The sequence below is a fragment of the Monodelphis domestica genome, chromosome 5 (assembly GCF_027887165.1).
Source record: "Monodelphis domestica isolate mMonDom1 chromosome 5, mMonDom1.pri, whole genome shotgun sequence".
In the NCBI taxonomy this organism is placed as follows: domain Eukaryota; kingdom Metazoa; phylum Chordata; class Mammalia; order Didelphimorphia; family Didelphidae; genus Monodelphis; species Monodelphis domestica.
Genome location: NC_077231.1, coordinates 193,094,916 through 193,105,205, shown reverse-complemented (window position 1 = coordinate 193,105,205; position 10,290 = coordinate 193,094,916). Strand labels below are relative to the sequence as shown.

Here is a 10,290-nt window from a genome sequence, read left to right as displayed (position 1 = left end):
TACTGACAAATCTCATTCAGCTCTGGCTCCAAGATCTTTCATGACTGAGTAAGAGTGTTATCAATATTAGGCAGTGGGCTACTGAAGCCTGTTCCCTCTGGAATGGCAAACCAGGATATTCCACATTGTTTCCCTTATAGTTTGAGTAGCAGAGAATACAGCAATCTCTGAAAACTGGAGGGATCCAGATGAGTAGATCAATTTGCAAGTATGGGCAAAATATGAGAAATAAAATTTAGGAAAATTGTACTATTTTGTTTGAAAAAATACTTAAAAGTGAACAAGTAATTGTTAGTAAAAGAGAGGAGGAAAAGAGCATTCTGCATATTGAAATACATAAAAAACTAGTTTAACAGAGCAGAAGGGGAGACCATAGAGCCCAATATCCCAAGAGAAGAGATCCTAGAATGCAAGATCTGATGAGGCATGAAGTTCTGAAACATCAAAAGGCCACTATCAAGAGGAAATCAGGGAAGGGCTAGATCAAATAGGTATTATCCTAGTATATAGCCATGATGGGCAGGGTAATGATAGAAAAATGTGGAATAGCAAATACCATCTAATGATATTATTCTGATGAGTTATTTTTTATAACTAGATACTATGCTATTAATAGTTTCTGTACTAATGATGGAGTGATGTCAAAAATAAATGAACACGTTACAAATTGCTTAATGTTTTGAAACTATGATTTTTAGAATTTTTATCTTCTGAATTTTGATGTCCTGCTACAAAGTTCCAAATATCATACTGTAATTATGGCCCCATGTAAACCTCAAAATTCCTTAGACTTATAAATGTTGGAAATTTCACCATTGGGATATTTCATACTTGGAAAATTTCTTACTGATAGTCTATTGGAATGGGAACCCCATTGGCATGGGAGGTTCCTTCTCTTCCCTTCTTCAGATTACTTTAGGACAGAAACCTTTTGCTGAACAATGGAAAGGACTTTGACCTATGCTTAAGCATAGAACAGGAATTTCTTTGAATCATGATTGATTTTAGAATTGATACAATGGAGATACTTGGAATAAATCTCTACCCTATTCAGTCCTAACAGGATTGAGTAAGGGCTGCAGCCTAGATCAAAGATTTAATCATTTGAAAATATGACCTTCAACAGACATGTGCAAAAGCCAGAAACCTCTGGGCGGTCCTGGGTTAAGCTAGAGCCTCCATTGGCACAGGGAAATTGATGAACAGTGATTGGTAGATGGGAGAACTGAGAGGAGGAACTTGGATGGTTTCCTAAAAGATAGGAGGGTCTGGAGACTTGAGAGGGGAGTGGAGGAGTTTGGTCGGCCTGATTGCGGTGGACTCGGAGAAGCTTGCGCTGAAGGAAGCTGAAGGTGGGGGCCTCTGAGACTGTTTCTCCATTTTGGTCACGTGAGTGATAGGGACTGATCTCTTTTCTTTGCCCCAGCTATCTAAGGGCTTGGGCCTTTTGGCCCAGCCTAAACAGAAGGGGTATTTAAGCCCTATTCCCTTCTCTCCCTTTTTTCTCTCTCTCTATCTCTAATTCCTTTCTTGCTCCTATTGTAATTAAACTCCAAATAAGGCTGACGGCTGACTTGAGTTTTTCATTTAGGAATTACATAGCTGAATTCCTTGGCGACCTTAAATTAATATATATCAGTCTTTTAAAGTGATTCCCTTGTCACACCCAGGATTCATTAATTTATGCTTAAAGATAATTATAGCATAACTAACTTCAGTTAGGTTAAATGTGAAGCAAAATCACTCAGTGGAAAGAATGCTGAACTTGGAAGTACAGAGCATGAGTTCAAATCCCTTTGCTGTTATTTCCTACCTATATGACCTTTAGTAATTCACTTAACATTTCTGAGCCTGGATTCATCTTCTATAAATTAGAGGTTTGGTGGATGATTTCTAATGCCCTTTTCATTCTTATATTTTTATTCTATGATAGGGAAGGGGCAAAATTTTCTGTACAGCTTAAAGCAAGGGTTCTTAACCTGGAGTTGGTGAATTAATTTAGGTTTTTATTTTAATTGATAATCATATTTCAATGTAATTTTTGCCTGTTTAACCATATTTATTTTATTTTATACAAGTAAAACATTATTTTGACAAAAGGATCCATGAGCTGAAACAGGCCAAGGGGTTCCTAGAAACAAACAACAAAAAATGATTAATAATCCTTGCTCAGGAGCAGTTAGGTGTCTCAGTGGATAGAGAGCCAAGCCTAAGGATGGGAGGTCCTGGCCTCAGATATTTCCTAGCTGTGTGACCCTGGCCAAGGCACTTAAATTCCATTGTCTAGTTTTTACTGCTCTTCTATCTTAGAACCAATATATAACATTGTTTCTAAGATGAAAGTAAGGGTTAAAAAGAAAGAATCCTTGTTCTTTGGAGACTGAGATAACACAATTAATAATCAAAAGCATACTAAAACTTAAACTTTCTTGCCTCTTGACCCAATAATCCATCCTCTTTACTAGGCTACAACTCTGGGTTATCCTTGGGGATTAGAATATCCTTCTATATTATTTTACATATCAAGATATACTGGACAAAAATTCTCATTGTATTAGAAAATGAACAAGGGTCTTCAAAGAGCTTAGGGGAAGCCTCCATTGGTCTTCATGGCTTAGGAAATATCTGAGGCCTCCCATCTCTGTTTTAGATTTATGATATGTTATTAATACAACCAAGAAGAACTGGGGATGTCCCACTAATAAATTACTAATCTCATTGATAATAAATCTAATAATAATAAATGCTTTAATAAACACTAATCTCATTGACTGACTGTTGATTGATTGTTCCACATTTCAGAGAGAATTCTACAAGCATAAACAATTCATCCAAAAGACCATAAATGGCAAATATCTAGTCAGGTTCTAGAGGATAATCTTATTTTCTTTTTCATAAAGCCATGGCTTGTGGCAAACCTCAATTTGAGATAAGAATGTTCAAAACATATAATAATGAATTTTTTAAAATTCTAAATTCTGACATGTTAAGTATACGATATACCTCCAAAGTATACACAAAGTATACACAGATGCTATCAGAAATAACACTCATGTGATGTTCAAATTATTCCAGGGCCATATTCATGTATGAACATTGCATATTCATGTATACGAAGTACATGCTAGAACTATGTTGGCAAACCTACATGCTAGAGCATGCCAGAGGGAACTTCTTTCCTCCTCTTCACCATGCCTGAGGACAGTTCTCACATAACCCACCCCTCTGCCCAGCAGCCGAAAGGGAGCACTTCTTCCCTCCCCTGTAGGGGGTAAGGCAGGGCTCACATGCAGCAAGAGGGTTGCAGGTTGAACACCCAGTCTCTAAAAGGTTCACCATCACTGTGCTAGACATTACAACAAATAATATTTATGTTATATTCAAGTTATACCAAGGTATATTTACACAGAAATCTTTAATTTGATATTTCAATCAAGAATTGGATAGCATTACATTTTGTATCATTGTAGATTTCAAGATATCATCCCTTTTATCACTTCTAAATGTGTATACACATATATTATCTTGTCACTGAGAAATGAATTAAACTGGAAAAATATATTTTCTATAAAGGATGACTTTCAAAATATACTCAGAATTGAAATAAGGAGAAAATTTCTACTTTTTGCCTTTTCATTAAAACTTATACTTAAAAACAGACAAAAGCCAACAAAACAATAAAATTCTCCACAAGTCTTATACTCTGATACCTTATTGTAGCATCGAGATGATCATGGTTCTGCTAGCAGAAAAAAAGTTTTGGAATATTTTACCAAGCTTGAAGGAATTGAGGATAGCCTTGGCAACAACCTGTGTCTACTTTCTGAGGGCCAACAGGAAGGTTCACCAAAAGTGGGCTGATCACATGATGATGAATTCTTTGACTATCAACCTATAAAACAGAAAAATACGAAATGGCGTTTAGCCCTCTTTTAATTTTATTATGATCATGCCAGAATGGTAAAAAAAAGGTTCATCTCAGAATCACAAAGTTATTAGATTTCTATTAAATATTTCCTTAACTATTATTACTCTAAATATAAACTTCTTACTCAGTAGTCAATGTATGGGCATACTATTAGGGTAAAGTTTCTTAATTTTTTTGTATGTCATGGATCCTTCTGGTAACCTGGTGAGACCAAAGAATCCCTTTTAAGAATAATCATTTAGAAAGAATAAAATAAAGTAAAATATATAGGGTCAAAAATGAAGGCAATTATATTGGAATAAAAATGTATTTTTCCACCCAAGTTAATAGAACTCCAGAAATCTATACCCATGGGCAAAAAGGTAAGAACCCTATACTAGGAGAGCTAAATCCTAAAATTTCTGATATTTTTGTTACAAAAACAACAAGGAAAATGAAATCATAGCTAAATTGAAGAATACCTCACAGTTTCACCTCAGAAAGATAACTAAAGTTTAGTAGAACTGGTTTCATTATGAGTCCAAAGTACGCAAAAAACATAACTTCATGAGACACTTAATCATCTCATATTGCACTAGTAATTACAAAAGCATTTCCAGAAAGAGCACCACAAAAATAATTGCAGTTTTTGCAACATCTATTGCAGAAGATATGGCAGAATTTTTTTACAGAAAACTCAATAAGATCATTTACATTTAGTTATTATATTTTAATATAAGGTGATATATATGTATATATATAGACATATACAAATGCATATACATATATACAATACACATATATTTGCAGCTGTGGGCCAAAGGTAGAATAGTGATAACTATTTTGAAAAATATGGCAGAGGAGCAATAAACAAAAAAGGCTAAATATTATAGATTTCACCATATAGAAGCATCATACTTATATATAACTAAAACTTTCTTTGAGAGTTATGAAGTGCTAGTCATGTGGAATACCACACAGAGTAAACATTCATTTCATTAGAAAGGAAACTAATTATATTTAAATGAGCAAAAAAAAAAGAAATGGAATATATTTCTGAATTATCTCTGTGCCTACCTTCAACTTTGGAGAGAATAGAGGTACTGGTGGGGATAATAACTTTAGGAGTGAGCCAGAGGGAGTTAAAAATATAGGACATTCTGATCATATAGAATAATTTAAGAGTTCAAGATCTTAAATATGTCACCATATTGAGTCATGTAATGAGGTTTATGAACTGTGATTATATGGCGTTTAATGGGATATTGATTTATATCATTGACCCAAAAGTATGAGGAGAGAGTAGTATGGATATGTTGAGAAAACATATGTTGAGATGAGGAAAGTGACCCAATGATGGACACATTACAATAACAAGGATATAGAAAAAATGATATTGATGAATGAAATAAAAATCAGAGCAGTGGCAATTGCAAAGAATGGTGGAAGGAAGACCCAAGAGTGGCAGTGGGGAGGAAGCTTTCAAACTTCTATCATGTCACGGATCAGAAGAAAGGTAATCAGACCTGGAGAGGGTGGCCAGGGATGAATTTTCTTCTGTGGAGCCAAGTTCCAGGAGCAGAAGATGGAAAGATGACAGAAAGCAGTTAAGATGAAGGAGAAGGTCACTTCTCAGAGAGTGGTTCCTGTGATGAAAATAAAATTGGTTAGGGGCACAGGCATATCTGCATCTAAGATGTGTCCTTTCTCTAAACATTAGCACAATAGCAAGTTTTTGATGAACTGATTTAGCAAGTTCCAGGTAATTATGTTCCCAAGGAATTGGAAAGAATTCATGTGCTGGACCAACTTTTTAGCTTTCATAGTCATGTCAGGGCGGAGAGTAGAGAAGCAACAGATTTTCTAGAGATATTTATGGTAACTGATATGGCTGCATGGTGAGGTCCTTAATCCCAGAAAAAAAAAAATCAGTGCTCTTTATTCTTCAAAAGCAGTACAAGAGCCTCCAAAGATGTTAATGGTGATTTGTAGTGATGTATGATCAGGGCATGCTTTTATCCTACATAGATGGTAGCCTCCACATTCATGGTCATGCAATGATTAGAGGTAGAGAGGGATGTGGAAGAACTGCACAATTTCCAAAGATGCCAACAAGGGCTCACCTGTATTTTAATTTGTCTTTCTTTCCCTGCCTCCTATACATTCTTTCTTCTATTACCTCCTTTAATTATACCCACTTCCTCAAATTTTCAGGCTACTAGAAAGAGCATTACATTTGGAGATCTCAAACCACCAAAGAGGCTGATTAGGGCAGAGGTAGAGACAACCCTAGGATGTTGCAGACCAGAGAACTGATCTTCAGCTCTCAGTGGGGTACTTTACATAGCCATAATTCACAGTATATTCAGGTGGAGAAAATCTAATCTGAATGTAGAGGCCTTGGCCAACTTCCCAAGGGCTGATACCCTACTATATCAGGAGAGTTTTTCAAGGATCTCAAGAACACAAACATTCCATGTGAGAATGCTGGATGTAGACTTGGGTCTAAATTGCTTTCTTTTTCATGTTGCACTGTGTTTGTTATTAACTTTTGTTGAATATTTACTAATTTTATATACATGTATATATTTAACTTTCAGAATGCAATGAAACTAAGACATGTGTATATGTTTACATATATATAGTTACCACTTATTTTTATTTTATATATAACTATAATATATAATAATAAAAAGATGATTTATTATAAATACATAATAAATTATAATAAATATGTTTTCCTGAGAAACAAATTCTCACATTACCTCTGTCCAAAAACCTGTCTCATTCTTTTTTGCCCTCTCACTGCCATCCCTTCTCCCTCCCTAGAAAGCAGGTAGTATGACATAGGTTGCAAATATATTATCATGTAATACATATTTCCCTGTTCACCATGTAAAATGAGACACATATTGCTTACAAAAGAGAAAAATTCATGAAAAAATAAGTGAATAATAATATGTTTCAATATGTATTTTGACTCTGTTCCTTCTATGGTGGTGGATATCATTTTTATGAATCCTTTAGAGTTGTCCTGGATCCCTGCCTTATTGATTATAGTTGTCATTAATACCTGATCAGCATATATTGTTGTTGTGTTTAGTGTTTAATTGTAGTTAGTGTTTAGTTTAGTTCTGTTTAGTTCTCCTGTTCTCTTCATTTTCACTTTGCAACACTTTGTAAGTTTTTCTAGGTTTTTCATGATCATGTTGTTTGTAATTTCTTATGGCACAATACTCCATTACAATATTATAATTTTTTCAACCATTCTGCAATTGATGGGCATCCCTTCAATTTCCAGTTCTTTGTCATCACAAAAAGAGCTGTTAAAAACATTTTAGAACATTATAGCTTCTTTTCTTTTTTTCCTTCATCACCTTAGCAAATAAATCTAATAGTGATATTATTAGGTCAAAAGGTATGCAGAGTTATTTAACTCTTGGATTATAATTCCAGATTGGTCTTCAAAATGATTGAATTGGTTCACCATTCCACCAACAATCTATTAGTGTCTCTAGTTTTCTACATCCCCTCCAACATTTGTCATTTGCCTTATCATTTTATCCAATTTGATAGGTTAGGTTTAAGATATCCCAGAGTTACTTCGATTTTTCATTTCTCTAATCAATAATGATTCATTATTCATAGCATTTTTCATTAATAGTATATAGCTTTGATTTCTTCATCCAAAAACAGTCTGTTCATATCTTTTGACCATTTATCAATTGTAGTATTCATATTCTTGCATATTTGATGAAGTCCTCCATATATTTTAGATATAAGACCACTATTTGAGAAATTGTCTATAAAATTTCCTCCAACTTATTATTTCCTTCTAATGGTGATTACATTAGTTTTATTTGTATAAAAATGTTTCAATTTAATGTATTCAAAATTATCCATTTTATATTTCATATTTATATCTATCTCTTGATTATTCATAATTCTTTTCCCATTCACAAATCTGATAGGTAATGTGTTCCCTTTTCTTCTAATTTGTTTATAATATCTACCTTTATACCTAGATCATGTAGCCATTTTGATCTTATCTTGGTAAATAGTGTAAAATATTGGTCGAGATCTAATTTCTGCTAAACTGCTTTCTAGTTGTCAATAACTTTTATCAAACAGCATATTCTAAAAACTTAGAACTTTACCTATGTCAAACCCAGGATTCCTATAATCTTTTATTACTGTTGTATTTGTATTCTATTCTACTGATTTGCTTTTTTATTTCATAGCCAATACCAGGTAGTTTTGATAATTGCTTTTATATTAAAATTTAAAATCTGGTACTGATAGACCTCCTTCCTTAACATTTTTTCCATTATTTCCTTTAATGCATTTCATCATTTGTTTTTCCAAATGAATTTTATTATGTTTTAGTTCAATAAAATATTTTTGATAATTTAATTGGGATAGCATTGAATAAATAGTCTAGGTAAAATCGTCATTTAAATCATATCGATTCTGCCCATCAATGAATACTTACTCTTTCTCTATTTATATCTGACTTTATATAAAAATGCTTTATAATTACGTTCACATCATTTGTGGATTTGTTTTGGAAGATATAATTCTTTTTTTTTTAATTTTTTTAAACCCTTACCTTCCATCTTGGAGTCAATACTGTATATTGGCTCCAAGGCAGAAGAGTGGTAAGGGCTAGGCAATGGGGTCAAGTGACTTGCCCAGGGTCACAAAGCTGGGAAGTGTCTGAGGTCAAATTTGAACCTAGGACCTCCCATCTCTAGGCCTGGCTCTCAATCCACTGAGCTACTGTAAATGTAGAAATTTTAGGCTTCTGGGAGAGGTTATAATATTGTAATGGCTAAAATTGTGGCTACAGGATTTATGTAATATTGAACAATGGCCGCCAAGGAATTTACTTATGAAATTCCTAAAATGAAACACTCAAGTCAGAATGGAGTTTATGGAGGTTTAATCACACTGGGAGTAGGGAAAGGAGAGGGAGAGAAGGAGGGAAGAGAAAAGGGAAAGGGGCTACTCAACCTCTGACCAAGGCAGAGGGAGTTTTAGGCCCAAAGGCCCAGGTGGAAAGAATCAGTCCTTAACTCACGTGACCGATCTGAAGGAAAGCTGTCTGCAGGCATCCTCCCTCTCCAAGCTCCTAACACCAACCCCCTCTAGCTCTCTCCACAGGAAGTGAGCGAATTCCAGAGGCTGTTCCCTACCTCACTTCCTGTGTCTCACAAATCCAATGGTTGGCTCTAGCTTGGCTTAGGACAGCCCAGGTGGGCAGTTAGTTATTTCTGATTTGTCATTGACTAGCGCATGCCCGTGTAGTGTGGGTGTGCACAATTTTTGGGTGCTAGACCAAGATGGAGACTTTTAAAATTCACACTACCCAACTGCCCCCTGGAAGATATAATTCTAGGCATTTTTATTCTGATAAATAAAAATGCTAATGATTTATGTGGGTTTATTTTATATCCTGTTCCTTTGCTAAAATTATTGAGAGTTCCAATTAATTTTTAGTTGAATCTTTTAAATTTTCTTCATATGCCATCAGTGAAGATATCATTTTATTACCTCTGCCAATTCTAATGACTTCAATTTCTTTTTCTTCACTTATTGTTATTGCTAGCATTTCTGCTACAGTATTAAATAATACTGATATTTTAGAGAAGGCTTCTAACTTATCTCCATTATAGATAATGTTTATTGATGATTTAAAATATATACTTATTTTTAAAAATATATACTTCTTATTAATCAAGGAAAAATCCATTTTGATCTTTGCTTTCAAGTATTTTTAATAGGAATGAGTAGCTTTTTCTGCATGTACTGATATAATCATATGATTTTTGTTACTTTTTTATGTAGTCAATTATGTTAATAGTTTTCCTTATATTTAATCATCCTTGCATACCTGGTATGAATACTGTTTGATTGTAGTGTATAATCATGTCATATGTTGTTGTAGTGTCCTGGCTAATATTTTATTTGTGATTTTTGTATCCATATTCATTAATGAAATTGGCCTGTAAGCTTCTTTGTGTTTGCTCTTCCTGGGTTGATTATCAGCACTATATTTTGTTTCATAAAAGGACTGTGGTAGAATTCCCTCTTTACCAATTTTTATAATAATTTATTTAATATTGGAATTAGATGATTTGTAAATGTTGTCAAAATCCACCTGTAAATCCATCTTGTCATAATGATTTTTAAAGCAAGTTCTTTAATAGCCTGTCCTTTTTCTAAAATAGGTCTAGTCAAATGTTCTATTAACCCTGGCAATTTATATTTTTAAGTATTCATCCATTTCACTTAGATTATTGAGTTTTTGGCATATAATTGGGCAACATAATCCCTGATACTTGTTTTGATTTTATCTTCATTAGTGGTAAATTCACCTTTTT

The 10,290-nt window shown here is 33.9% G+C and overlaps 1 long non-coding RNA gene across 1 annotated transcript; it reads right to left on the bottom strand.

Annotated features, from left to right (window-relative positions):
• Window positions 1-1,800: 1,800 nt before the first annotated feature.
• On the bottom strand, window positions 1,801-9,272 carry LOC103104049 (uncharacterized). The gene is made up of 4 exons (XR_008912284.1): window positions 8,988-9,272; window positions 5,434-5,553; window positions 3,711-3,892; window positions 1,801-2,131 (listed from the first exon to the last, which is right to left on the bottom strand). It is a non-coding gene; the product is annotated as an uncharacterized LOC103104049 (long non-coding RNA).
• Window positions 9,273-10,290: the final 1,018 nt, after the last annotated feature.